The following is a 15,275-nucleotide window of genomic DNA, read 5'->3' as shown; positions in this document are numbered from 1 at the left end:
ACATTCATGCATGTATAAAAATATGTCGAGTTTGTGAAAATAAAAATATATAAAAGAACATAAAAGACTTTATCATACACATCATTGTGTACATGATAAAACCCATCATTACCAAGATGTAAAATTTCCCCTAAATCTACAATATCACTTCATTAAAATATTAGCATATTTTACTTTTAACGAGAGAAGTGACCAGAGAAAAAATTCTAAAATTCATCCAGAATGTTATATGTTATATATGAAACCAGCAACCCGAAAATTCTGAATTTAAAGAAGAACTTATTTTACAATAATAAAAAACAAAATCCACAGACGAATGTATATGTATGTAAAACTTTATATATACTTAATAGGAATTTAAAGGTCAACATAAATCGAAACACATCAAGAACAACATCACATGTGAATGGTTAACATGGTCAACCTGAAGAAAGATCAACGTGGGGGCAGAACTCACTGGTGTAGTTTGTGTACAATCTGCAAAACACAGGATTACAATAATAGCCCAATGATAAAACGCAAACATTAAGTGAGGGCACTGTTGGCAATACAAATAAGTAGTAGCTCCTGACTCACTTTCCATTAATGAATACATTAAAAGGAAATATTATATTTCAAGTTTCTCTTAGGCAAAGTGAAAAAAATGAGTTGAAAAATTTATAAAAACTGTATAACTTGGAAAATGTCTACACTTTGATGATCTTAAAAAGCTAGTGTAGGCTTGGATCTCAGTCCAGCCTTAGGCAATGTGCTACGTAATTGGAACAGAATTACCAACAGCTAGTGAAACCCCAAGAAGAGGAAGATTGGGACTATGTATTTAACACCCTACCTCTAAACTGTTTTCTGTGCTTTAGATCTTAATTTTGCTGGAGCTGAAGAAGGATCTGCACATTAATACCACTAAGAAGCCAGAAAAAAATAATAGTTATCTATGTTCTTCCAAGGGCTTCCATGGGCTTAAGACCCTGGGATTCGGAAAGAGAAGTTAAATCACAAATAACTTGGTTTATGCATTTAAGGGTATTCAGCACACAAGGAACTCCAGTCTTCAGCTTGCCCCTCTAAAAATTTCATGACAGCAAATTTTTCCCAGCAGAAAAATTTTTTCTTTATTGAGTGATTTAATATCTCAACATCTTCCATTCAATTGAAGAAACTCATTACCTCACATATAAGAAAACACTCTAGAGAAAGAAAAGTAGGAGGCGTAGGCAGAGGACCCCAAATAAAAAGCCATTCCATATGCTCAAGTTCTAGGAATGAAGCTTACTGATTATAGGCAAATCTCCCCTAGATAACAAAATATTTGGTTACTATTGATTTGCAAGCATCTAAATGGGTTTATAAAATCCCACGCAGTAGTTCAGATAAGGGGTTATAAAGCACATATATTTGTTAATTCCCAGAGAAGGTTTCCACACACTCTCTCTGTGAATACTTGACAAACTGGGCTCCACAATCTTCCCTGACATATTTGATAAGCAAGTCAAATAGTGGACAATTGTATACTGAACACAGGTGTTAGAGTAGCTTTTGTCACCAGTCACAGTTGCGCATACCTGTAATTCTGGCAGCTTGGAAAGTTGAGAAAGAAGGGCCTTGAGTTCAATGCCCAGACTGAGAAAAAGTGAGGCTTTAAGCAACTCAGTTAGATGCTGTCTCTAAATAAAATACAAAATAGGGCTGGGGATGTGCGTCTTAGTTAAATCCCAATTGCCTACCCCCCAAAAAAGAGAATAGTTTTGTCAATAATCTAATACCAAACAAAGAGTCAAGAAACTATGGATATGGAAAAAAGAAAACCCTTGAACTCTGTTGGTGAAAATGTAAGTATAAAAAAGTCACTTGTGAAAATAATGTAAACTCCTTGAACTATTTAAAACAGAAATAACATATAACATGGTTAAATTAATTCTGGATATAAATTCAAGGAGTTAAAATGAGTAAGTAAAAGAAATGACTGCATGCCCATTATCATGTAGCAGTATTGCCAATAGTCAAAGAAAAAAAAAGAATTAAGTGAAGGGTGTCTCAAGAGATTTATTTCAGGTGCAGGGCATCCAACTACTCTCCAGATAATCTCCACACAATATTTCAGAGTGCTTCTCCCTTTCCAGTGTACACATACGGTCTCAATACCCTGCACATTAACTATTGCCTGGCTTTCAGGGTGACTTGCATTTTCCCAATAGATTTTATTATGATCTAGGAGGAAGGAGAACCTCAGTCTCCTGAGCACTGTGAAGAAAGCCTAGAAATGAATCTGAAAGAATGACAAGCTCCAGATATTAAAAGTTGATCAGATAGTGTAAGTCATAGCTTTTGTACTTATCATATGTTGGATTAAACAATTATCATCCAAGAGCACCTGATTGGAAACTGCTTCTCTCCTACTCTGAATCCACTGAGCCTACTATCTAATAACAGTAGATGGCATCAACTCCAGGAATGAATGAGGCCAGAATGAGTCAAGATAGGCATGTTCGTGTGTGCATTTACTTCATTATTTAAAGGTGATTATAATTGAGTACAGACAGCAGCTTTTTTAAAAGGCAAGTTTATTTAAAAATTTATGGAGTCTATTATGGCAATAGGATATTTAAATTAAGCCTTTTATATAGCATAATATCAATGTATGAATTAAATGCATACATATTGTTAATTACTGAAAACTATAAAATGGGCAATATTTTATTTATTAAAGTCTCTTGATCTAATTTCTAAAAATACAGTTAGAGCTCTCAACTGGGAAGCACTCCCCTAATCTCCAACTACAAATAATATGTTAGGCACAGGTGTAGATATAACTATTTTAGTATATAAAATAAAAAAAGACATAGTTGAAATTTATTTTAATCACAAAACTGAATTTATCTACAGTATTCTTATTATGAGAAAAATATAAAATTACTAATAAAGAATATATATGTATTTAGAACTTGATCCTGACAACTCTCAATTTTAATGCTCTAGCACAACTTAATTCATAATGATCACATTCCATTTTGAGAATATGGCTTCCCTGTCTTTGGGGAATCAAAGTGCCTGGACCACTGAATTCCATACAGGAGATATGAGAATACACTTTCTAATAAATACTTTTCCACAAAATCAAAGAGCAGTAGTGGCACTGCCCTCAGAAAGAGAATGAAGAACAAAAGACAAGGTATAAAAGATAATGTTTTTTTTTTCTATGTGATGCTGGACACAGATTCATTCCCATTTCAGATGTCAGAGAGCATAACAGAGAGTTCCAAGAGTTGGCTGTCTCATTTTGGTATATCTTTTCTCAGCCTTGACTCTAAAACTTAAATATATTAAACACAAACATCTTATTTTTTAACTTAGCCTTTGACCTAATTCCTACCTAGGCTGTGGTATTGTTTCTTCAGTTTGTATGAGGTATTGTGACAGTTTTTGCATCAATCTGATGTATACATGTCTGCATAAGCTAATAGCACCTCAATAATGGTCAAGACTTAACTTAGGGAAAAAGGAAAAGAGTACCAATAAGGCAACTGCTGTTTTCCACACAATTTTCTCCAAGTATGTGACAGAATCTTGGTTTCCAATTATAAATATTGAATGATTCACTCTAAAGCTTATTAGATTATAATTGGGCTGCCTTATTATTTTAAGCTGGGCTTATCTGGGTTTTTCTGGTAGAAAAAGGTAGCTGATGGCTGGTGAACTTCAGATGGTTAGCTATCATCCACACAAGCAGCACAATGATTCTCTGCTTTGATAATTCCTCCACTAATGTAGGCTTGTTATTTTGGACACAACAGGATTTGAAAAGTAAAATCAAAAGAAATCAAGATCTTCTGAGTGTAGGTACTATACTATTCACTTTCATCTTTACTGGTTCCTATGAGCCACAATAAATTTTTTTAAACAAAAGCAAATAACAGTGGTGGGTGCCTGAACATAATACAAGTGTCTCAGGAGACTCTGTCAGGAGAATACATAAAAAAATTCTTTAAACTGAACCTCAGCAATGTTGAGAGACTAAGAAACTCAGTGAGACCCTGTCTATAATAAACTACAAAATAGGGCTGTGGATGTGGCTCAGTAGCCAAGTGCCACTGACATCAATTCCTGGTACTCCACACCCACTCCAATAAAAAAAAAGAAAGAAAAAAAAGGAAAAAAAATATTAGATAGACTTAGGAATAGATTCTGCATTTTAAGAGGTGAAGATGAAAAGCACAATATGTAGTTTATAAAGTCAGAAAATAAGAAAGAATTGCTGATATCAAGCACTCTATATCATTCAACCCTACTTTATACATGAAGCTTATATAATGGTTTGAAGGAAAGAATGTGTTTGTATATCCACAGCTATTAAGCAGAAAAAGTAGAATTCAGAATCAACTATGCATACTCCAAATCCCAAAGATTTCCACTAAACCACATACTACATGCAAATTTGCTTACTCTCTGAGGTTTTGGACAGAGACATACCAAAAAAAGCAGGATCTGTATTAATATGGTGTACATCACCAGTGGGGATAAGATACTCAAGAGTGTTCTTCTCAGCCTTCTAAAAAGAACTTGGAATAATTTTGAGTAATGGCTGATGTCTCAATTTAAAAAAAATCAGTAATCAACAATATATTCTTTATTTCTTACCATGTGAGAAATATGAAAATGCTACAATGCATCCTATAGGCATGGCATTAAAATATTCTATGGAAATTTTAGAAAAAAAATACATCATCTGTGTCCCAAAAGTGCTAAAAATGAAAATTTAAAAACCCATGAAAGAGTGTAGAAGAACACAGCACTTTTAAACAAGATACCACAGAATACACTAGAATTCCATGATAAGATTATTATCTGTGCCTTTCTATATAAGAACATAAAGCTACATGGAACTTGTGCCAACACAAAAGGATTTCAAATAGACATAATTGGGAAATGAATTCCATGATTATGATATATACGCATTGATAGAGCACTATTTTAAATTTTATTGCAAGAATTATTTTAACTATCATAAGAGAAATCCATATATGAGTTAGAGTAAAAAATAAATATAAATAAATAGAAAACAAATAATAATTTAAATAAAAATCAATTCTAAAATAAACCTGAGGTAGTAAACCCCCCCTCTGTCACAAGAGTAATCCCTGGTATACAGATAAAAATTCAGTTCTAGCTATTAACTAAAGAGGCCATATTTATCCTAAAATTTTCTGATTATTAACACTTCTGTTAATAAGTGAGAATGATTTTCAATAATGCAAGTAAACAATATTTCATCTTTATAAAATACAAAAACTAACAAAACATGGTGGCACATATCTAAAATCCCAGTGTCTCAAAAGGTAGAGTATATATTTGTATATATACAAATAAGATTGAACAACACAACAATGGAAGAAAACTAGAAGTCTATAAGTAAACTCCATACCTCTGGTCAATTTAATTTTGAAAATTGTGTCAGAAAAATTAAATGAAGAATAAGTAGTCTCTTCTTTAATGTAGATTGATATAAATCCATGTTTATGTTTTAAGTTCTGTTATTGGATTTTACGTGAGATTATATACAATGTTTAACATAAAATGTGTTTTACACTAGAATATAAGAACTAAAACTATAAAATATTAAGAAGAAAACAATTACATATTTATAGATCAGATTCAGCTGTGGAGTCTTCCTTATGCTTCCAAAGTAAAAATAAGAAATAAGAAATTGGACTTGAAAAAACTGCTGTACAAAAAATAACCTCACCATGAAAGTGAAGACATAATTATCAAGTTTTCCTTTTTGTTTTCAAAAACCTATCTTTTCCATGTTTTTAGCCTTGGCTGGAGGGCAGTCCATTCCTCCTTATTGAGAGGCTGATTGAGCCAAGAGCCCAAATAATCAACTTTTTAGATTCTCATACTCCAGTGCCAAAATGCACCCTTCATAATTACCCAACAATATGGGACTAAACCATTGAAAAAAATGTTATACATCCCAGAGACCGCAAATTTTTAAAGCTGTTAAGTCAATGATAATTACTAAAATCTAGATTACTTCATAGTACATAGTATACTGTAAAGATTACATAGAACTGCTACCACAGTTCTAATATATCTTTGTTATACATTTGAATGAACAACTATTTGTTTATTTTTGACATTATTCTTTTCTTCCTTTTACCCATCCAAAGCAACTGTTTTATATTATGTAAAAAAATTATAAATATTTGCAAAAATACCCTAAAATAAAACAATACAATAAAGAAAAAAATGTAAATATGCAGAATATTGAAAATTCCATGCCTCTCTGATACAAAAGTAAAATTACAATGATGGTTTCTTGGTAAAATAAAGAATTACTAGAAGAAAAATCATTTATTTCAGAAATATACCAAAAGTAACTAAAAATGTAATGAGACTGTCATTCATATAGGAATATTAATTACTGAACTATACATAAGAACCAATATATAAAATCAATGCAAGGTAAATAGATAAATGGAAACATGTAAATCCTCACAGTAGACTGTTACTAAGGAATATTATATTTGTGTTGCTAGAAATTGAACTCTGGGCCTCAAACAGGTTAGGAAAGCACTCTAACTCTGGGTGATGATCCCAGCCATATTGAGCAAGTAGGATTCATGAGAGCACTAAATGTTACAATGAATGTGTACAAGGAAACCTTTAGCTAATTGAAAGTAAGCAGAGAAACTGTAATGTGTTTTACAATTAATATTATATTTAATTTTGCACAAGTGAATTCATGAATCCAAAGCAAATATAATTCATTGCCTAGAGCTCTGTGAAAAATAAAAAAAGGAAAGACTGCTAGTTGACACTAATTTCTTTTAATCTAAAATACTTTCTGAAACTAAATGCTGGGGATGGTAAACATGTGAATATACTAAATGATAAAGAATTACACCCTGAAAATATTTATAAAGTTAATTTTAAGTTCACATGTGCTTTCTAGAAATGAAAAGATGAATAATAAATAATTTATGGAATTCATAAAGCAGCCAAAACTAAAGCCTGTAAAATAGGAAAATAAAAATGTAACTTATTACTGTTAAAAAAAACCCAGTGAGTTTTCATTATGAGATCCACTTACATTTATGTGAATATACTGTGACTTTTTTTAATTTTTATTTTTACTTTATAATTTGTAATAAGCATATAAGAAAACTAGGTCTATACATCAACCACTATTGTAAAGTAGTCAAGTTTCAATATTCTTATATGAATTAATATTCATTTTTTGTGAGTGTGTGTGTGCATGCACCAATGGAAATCAAACCTAAGATCTTGCACAAGCATGGCAGGTGTTTGACTGTTTTGCCACAACCCATTTAAAATGTATATTTTTAATCTTGGTTCTCTCTCTCTCTCTCTCTCTCTCTCTCTCTCTCTCTCTCTCCCTTTCTTTCTGTCTCTCTTTGTCTCTCTCTTAGACCCTCACTCTCTATCTTTCTCTCATTTTTTCCCTTTTGTATTTTTGGTCACAGAGGGCACTCTGGGGTCATTTACCACTGCACTACATCCCTAGTTCTTTTGATTTTTTTGGCAGAGAGTTTTTCTAAGTGTATTAGGCTGGCCTCTAATTTATAGTCCTGGGATTACAGGCATGTCTTGCAATATCTGTCTTTTTATCTCTTTTTCAAAAGGTATCTAATGCAAATTTTCAACTGTAATATATATATATTTCTTATTGTAAAAGTGAACATTTATTATGTTCTAATTAACATTCTGCTAATACTCTATTGATTGTTGTTGCTTTTTTATGAGTGAATAAAAATTTCACATGATTAACTAGTATCTTCTAATACTTCACATATATGCTTTCTTGTATTGCCTATTTATTTTATGTAGAATATAAACTTGCTCTCCCTGATGATTAGTGTGCTCAGTCGCACACAATCCTCAGTTCTCTGGGCTCCTGAGCCTCCTCACTCCTGCTTTTTCTCTAGTCAGCAATCTCTCTTACCTATGCTCTTGCATATGTCATGGGTCTTACTCTAACATAGCAGGGAAAAAGTCTGCATTAAAAAGCCAAAAATCGTGTATAACTCATAGCCATGTTTTCAGACAGAAGAAACTGTGCATAGGGACAGTTAGATTTATGAAAAAGAAGTCACAAGGCATTAACTAAAAGACCAAATGAAACGTGAGAAAAAAGATCCTGAGCATTAAGTTTCCTGACATGTTATTTACACAAAAGTTACATGAGTAATTCACAAAGACGCAAATTACACAATTTATCATACATTGGTAAAACTGGCAATTTTGGATTCTGAGGTCAGAGGATTACAAATACAAAGCAAACTAAGCAAGGTCATTCTATTTCCAATAATGCTCTCTTAAAATCTAATAACTTTAGGGGGCAGTGGAACACTACTGTAATCACCGAAATGTTGAAGGTTGAGTCAGGAGGATTACAAGTAGGAGTCCAACTTCAACAACTTAGTGAGGTCCTATGCAACATAGAGAGACATTGTCTTAAAATTGAAAATTCTCAGGCTGTGACTCACTGGTAAAGTGTCAATGGGGTCAATCACCACAGCCCTTAAAATGACTAACATCTGAAATTTACTAAAAATGAATCAATTATCTAATACTTATTTAAATTACAAAATTAGCACTTAGGTGAAACAAATATGGCCTACAAGTTTTTTACCCTCTATTTTAATTTCTATTTGAAGGAGATAACTAACAGTTGCAAATCAAAGGAAAAAGATATACATTGTAAATAACTGATGAACTGTAATCTCCTGAGACCAAAACATATACATTACTTCTAGTTCATTATCCAGTTTTATAAAGCCTAATTATAATAGTATGGATTTAATAACCAATTTTATTAACAAATATTAATTTAGTAATAAAATAAAAAAACAAATGTGAAGTATGTGTCTTGCTGTGGATGGACTTTTAATTTTTATTTATTTATGTATATGTGATCCTTAGAATTGAACCCAGTACCTCAAACTTGCTCAGCTAGCACCAGGCATGAAGGTGTACATCTATAATTTTTATTTATTTATGTATATGTTATGCTTAGAATTTAACCCAGTACCTCACACTTGCTCCGCAAGCACCAGGCATGATGGTGTACATTTATAATTTTAGTAAGTTGTGATGGTGAGGCCAACCAAATAAGTACAAGATTCATTGTTATGATGGTGAACTTCTGTAATACCATAGCTCAGAAGAAAAAAGCAGGTAATTCTCAATGTGAAAGGAACCTCAGAAATTTAACCAAGAAAAAAAAAGTTTTTCAAGTAACTCAGTGGTTAAGTTCCTCTGGGTTTAATTCCTGATACTAATGAAAGTACAAGACTAATTGGGAAACATAGGCAGAGATGATTTTGCTCAATTATAAAGCACTGCTAGATTTTATCCCCAGTACAAAGAAGAACAGAAATAAGAAGAATAAAATAAAGAGCCTCATATTTACTAAAGTCAATACCACAGTAAAATTAAAAATTAATTAATTAATTAATCAGGGCCTTTTGAGTACTGATTTCCATTGGTGAATAGCTAATTTGACACTAAGTACATGCTAGACTAGAAGATACACATCCTGAGACTTTTGGTTGCACTCTGAAAAAAAGTGCAAATTAGTAGAATTAAACAAGGATTTTTGTACCAAGCCAACTGTATGTGTGTGTGGGTGATGATAAAAAAATATTAAACACTTCAGTCTGAAGACACTGTCTATTTTTTTCATGTTTTTTTTTTATAAACCTCAAAACATGTGTGAAACAATATAAAGAAGAATGCTAAGAATGCTTACCACATAGTGAGAGGGGTTTTTTTGTTTGTTTTTGTTTTTGTTTTTATTTTTCAGGTTAAGCTTTTTGAGGAACTAGGGACATATATTCTAAATATGCAGTTTTATATGTTGCTTTCAATATCCATTAAGAAAGTAGAAAATGTGTATTTCTATTGCCTTTTATACTTTTGTTTATACCTTTACTTGTCTATTTTCTTGAGGTACTTTTCTGGACCAGCAATGGTAAATAGTTGGAATTTTTTTTCTGTTCACTAGTTCTGCTGGGCTAACCTTTCATGAATATTTTCATGCTGTCATGCTAAAGGCCTCTAAAAATATCACATTTTAATGAATGTACACTGAGTAAATTATGAACTGTTTCTAATGGACACATTGTGGTAAAATATTAATTACTAAAACAGCTCACAATTACCTATGAAGTAGTCACACTACTATTTTATTTAAAGGCTTATGAGATGTTATGATAACCTGAATAAATACAATTAAATATTTATATTTTGAAGAAAACTAAATTTTGTCATTGGCCTACTAATCATAAAACGACAAATTTGAGTACAAACAGTAAAAAGTGTGTCTGAAATTAGCTATATTGGGGGTCATATAAGATTCAAGAAATATGAGCTTATTCAGTTTTAAATACTACATAGCTACAAAAATAATAAATGTTGTAAAACACTGTCAATAACATGACATTAACAAGATATATTTTTAATTTAATAAGTACAACAGAAAAAATTATAGAGACACATTAGCCCCCCCAAAATTTCTACCACAATAATTGTTGCAAAATGAATCAAAATATATTTCTGTAAGTGCAACATACTTGTATTTGCAATTTAAAAAAAAACATCAAATTACAACATGCAAGATCTAGATGGGTAAGTTGGCTTAAGCCTAGAATCCTAGTAGCTCTGGAGACTGAGGATGGAGTATTTCAACTTCAAAGCTATCCTCAGCAACAAGGTACTAAGCAAACCTGTGAGGCCCTGCCACTGAATGAAATACAAAAAAGGTCTGGGTGTGAGGCTCAGTACTCCAGTAGCTCTGAGTTTAGTCCCTAGTTATTCCCACCACCAATCAGAAACATTGATGGGAAACTTTGAAGAAACCAATATCAATGAGTTAGAAAAGTAGAGAATGGAACCATAAAATTGATCAAACTACATTCACTTGATGAAACAAATGATAGGAAACTAGCCAACAAATTGACCAAGTTTAAATTGAGTAGGTTAAAAACCTGAAAATAAAACAGCCAATATCCAAAATATAAAACTAGAATTATAAGAATATATATATATATATATATATATATATATATATATATATATATATATATATATATATATATATAACAGTAGAAAACCTCCTTTTGTGAAAAGCAGATTTTTTTAGTTCCAAATAATAAAATGAATCCCTATTAGGTTCATAAGAAAATAATAGTTAAGGCAGAAGTTATCAAAAGTAACTAAAAGCAAAAAGAACATGTGAGTATCTAACATGAAGAGAATGGTTTAGCAAAGACCACCAATAAGTTACATCACAAAGGAACAGGTCTCTCTCTCTCTCTCTCTCTCTCTCTCTCTCTCTCTCTCTCTCTCTCTCTTTGAGTGTTTATGTGCTAGGGATTGAACTCAGGGCCTTATGCATGCAAGGAAAGCACTCTACCAACTGAGCTATATCCTCAGCCCTGGAAACTAGTACTGAAAAAATGAATCACAAATAAACTTACATATTATTCAGAAATTTGACATTGCTTTATTAACCTGATTCTTACACTCAGAAAAGGCAGGGAAGTTTCAATTATGTTTTAAAGCAACTTTGTTCAATGTTCTTTTAATTCCTACTTAATTCTGATTACATTATCATGATGGAAATTTGAATACATAGATTTAATTTTCAGTAATTTCTGATTTTTAATATAGCTAAAAAATTAACTCACTTATAGGAATGAAATAACCAGAAATTATTTCTTACAATTATGGATTATTTAAATACAAGACTTTCATAGTGTGAATGACTGTGAGTATATCAATTTTTATCAAGTTGATGAAATAGCCATACTGCCTATAAAAGTCTAAGAGAAAATTATTTCTTGCATTTTATCAAATCTTATAGCTTCTAGTGTTCTTTAGCTTGTGACCACAAATACTTCCCTTCTGAGTTGGTGGGATACAAAAGATAGATGAGCCTTCTCACAGGGAAGATGATAGTAAAACAGCAGGGAACTACCCTCAATTCCCACAGGATCTGAGAACCATATTATATGATATGGAAGACCCTCTTATAGACTGACTATTCCAAACATTTTTTGCAAAGATGTAAAAAAGTCAGTTTGTTGAACAAAATGAGTGAAGTGGGTTTGTGCCACTGCAGATGAGAATAAGTTTTTAAAAAGCAACAAAAGTGAGTTCAGGACTGGGCATTCCAAGACTTAGCTGACAAAATACCCACCTAAGCTTATTTGAGAGAATCAAATTCCGATGAACAGCAGAGGAAAGAGGCATACCCAAAGGGATATAACAGTATCTATTTTTATTAAATTTTTATTATTATTCCCCACAATTATAGAGTTCTGAATCACCTCAATTACTATTTTCTTGATTTTTTAAGTTCCATCATTACCCTGTACATACAACTCATGCTATTATCATTACCTTGTACATACAACTCATGTACACTGAATTTACCCTTGCATTTATGAGCTTATCATTTATCTTTTTCTCTGTATAACTGTATATATATATATATATATATATATATATATATATATATATGTGTGTGTGTGTGTGTGTGTGTGTGTGTGTGTGCGTGTGTGTGTGTATTTTTATCTAACAATTCCAGGGTTCTGCCATTAAAATTTCTTTGATACCACCTCCATGAAATGCATTTTTGTCACTTCAGTTTAGTACATCTAAATGTTCTATTCCATGTCATTGGAAAAGATGGGGCTATTGCAAGGTCTTTCTTAGTTTTCTAATTATCCACTAGAATTAAAGATCAACCTTGGTGCCTCCAGAGGATTTAATTCTCATTCACCTTTTTTATACACATAGTGTTTTATTTTTTATGGAAGCAGCAATAAGTGTATTTAAAAGGTGATTAAAAGATTCTGATATGGACATGGTGCTTTAGAGGTCCCCAAATCCCTAGGGTGGTGTTCTGACACCACCTTACCACTGAAGCATCTTGATTGCATTACACCTTGGACACTGGTATTATGCTTCCACTGAAACTGATTCATTAATTATGAATATTGTTCTTTTTCTGCTCTCAATACTCTTGGAAATGTTGGGATTCATGATAGGTTTAGAATCATAATTTTCAACACACTTATCATAGACCCATTTGATAACAAGAGACCACACATATCTGAGAAGAAAAAAGAAGATAAAGAAGATCATTTATCAATCCTAAAGAGGTAACAGAATAAACTCTGGGAATAAAATAATAGCCATCTAAAACATTTGTTCAAAAAAATATTTTAGATGGTCATATATTACTGCATTAGAAAAGAGTGATGTAAATGCAATTTCAATTATTAGAGTTGTGACTGATTATTTTAAAGAGAGTATCAAAAGCTGTGTGCAGTTGTGCATTCCTGTAATTCTAGAGTCTTCTGAGGTTGTGGGTGAAAGATCGCTAGTTCAAAGCCAGCCATCCTCAGCAACTTAGTGAGGCTCTAAGAAACCCCACAAAACCCTTTTTCTATATAAAACATTTTATAAAGGGCTGAGGATGTTTCTTAGCAGAAAAGCATTCTTGGGTTCAATCTGTAATATGAGACAGAAAAAGAGAGAGAGAGACAGAGAGAGAGAGACAGAGAGAGAGAGAAAGAGAGAGAGAGAGAGAGGTGAGGGGGTAATCAGTGAAACTTTCAGGGTCAAGGATATGAACAATTAAAAAACAATAGTGGGTTTGTTGATGAAAACTCATCTATATTTATTAAATGCTGCATTCAGAAATTAGTATGTTCTCAAACATATACAAGTGAGAGAGGAGTCCTACTGTAAGGTGTAAATAGGAAAAAAGAAAAGATTTCACACAGCTTTAAACTGACCCAGATGCTCACTTTACTTTGTGATTGGAATTATGTTCAGGAGATAGATCCTTCAGCTGTTTAAAAGAATGTGTTTTTTATCAAGTATTTATAAAACAAGATTAAGATATAATATAAATCAGACTTGGCAAGGGGAAAATTGTTCAAATAATAAGTAAATACACAAACACATAAACCAACATTGTAGAAGTTAATATTCAGGATATTTATACCATTATATAATCACTTGTAATGTAAACACAGTGACAAGAAAAAGTGGTAAATAAAAAAAAAAACAAATAAATAAGTGAATGAATGAATAAATAACTAAAAAGTACAAAGTTTTAATGTGACTGCAATTGTAAAAGAGAGCTTGTAGTCTTGAAAAAGTGTAAAGGTACTTCAATATGGTGTTCTACTACATACTGAGGCATACCTCATGAACTGTCAATTCCACTTATAGATGTGAAGAGTTAAAAACAGAACCCACTCAACTGACTCTCTCACTTTGGAATAGTGCAACAGTTACCTTTTTCTTTCTTCCCAAATATTATTTCTGCTTCCAAGAACACTACCCCTCAAACCTCATGATGCCATTGTAGACTCGTTGCATCTGAACCCTTCTGCTGCTCAAGTTGTTTTTTTTTTCATTTATCTTTTTCTCCCTACCCCCATATATTCCACAATTTTTAATGTGTTTATTTTCAGTTGTAGTTTAACACAATATCTTTATTTTATTTATTTATTTTTATGTGGTGGTGATGATCAAACACAGGGCCTCTTATGTGCTTATGTCCAGAAATCTGGAGCTGAGCCCAGCCCCTCCACCAATACTTTTAAAAAAATAATGTCACCTACATACTTAGCATCCACCAGTCTTACATTCTGATCCATCCATTTCCTGCTTTTTGCATGAATAATTTTGAGATTTTTTTTTCATTCAGACATCAATAGTCCAGAGTGCTCAGAATTGGAGGTAAATTTACAGAATATTAGAGGTCAATTACAGAACATTAAAAATTTATATAGTAAGATGCACCTAAAGCTCAGAATAAAAAGAAAATCTACAGACTTAACTAGTTAAAATAAAAGGTCAAAAATTCAGGAAAATGAATAATTTTGAAATGACAATTTCATAAAAAGGAGAGTAAAGGGCAGAATATACAAGCAAAAACAAAATTATCACACCACAAAAAGTGTACATCTGCATAGAGTGTCATGGATGGGTGCTTCCATAAGACAAATTAAATTGAAAGAGATATGATTAATTTGAGATGTAGCAATAAAATGTTAATTGTATATAATAGTAATATATATGTATCTGTACCAAATATGCCGCATTTAATAATAGGCATACATTGCAATAAATAAAATATAAACTTTTTAAACTTTTTTAAAAATTTATCGTACTTATTTTTTATATGTCATAGTGAACACTGACATCTAGAATTTTTTATTGCAAAATGT

This window comes from Callospermophilus lateralis, unplaced genomic scaffold (assembly GCF_048772815.1).
Source record: "Callospermophilus lateralis isolate mCalLat2 unplaced genomic scaffold, mCalLat2.hap1 Scaffold_91, whole genome shotgun sequence".
NCBI lineage: Eukaryota > Metazoa > Chordata > Mammalia > Rodentia > Sciuridae > Callospermophilus > Callospermophilus lateralis.
The sequence above is the reverse complement of the archived record's forward strand: the minus strand, read 5'-3'. Positions refer to the sequence as shown.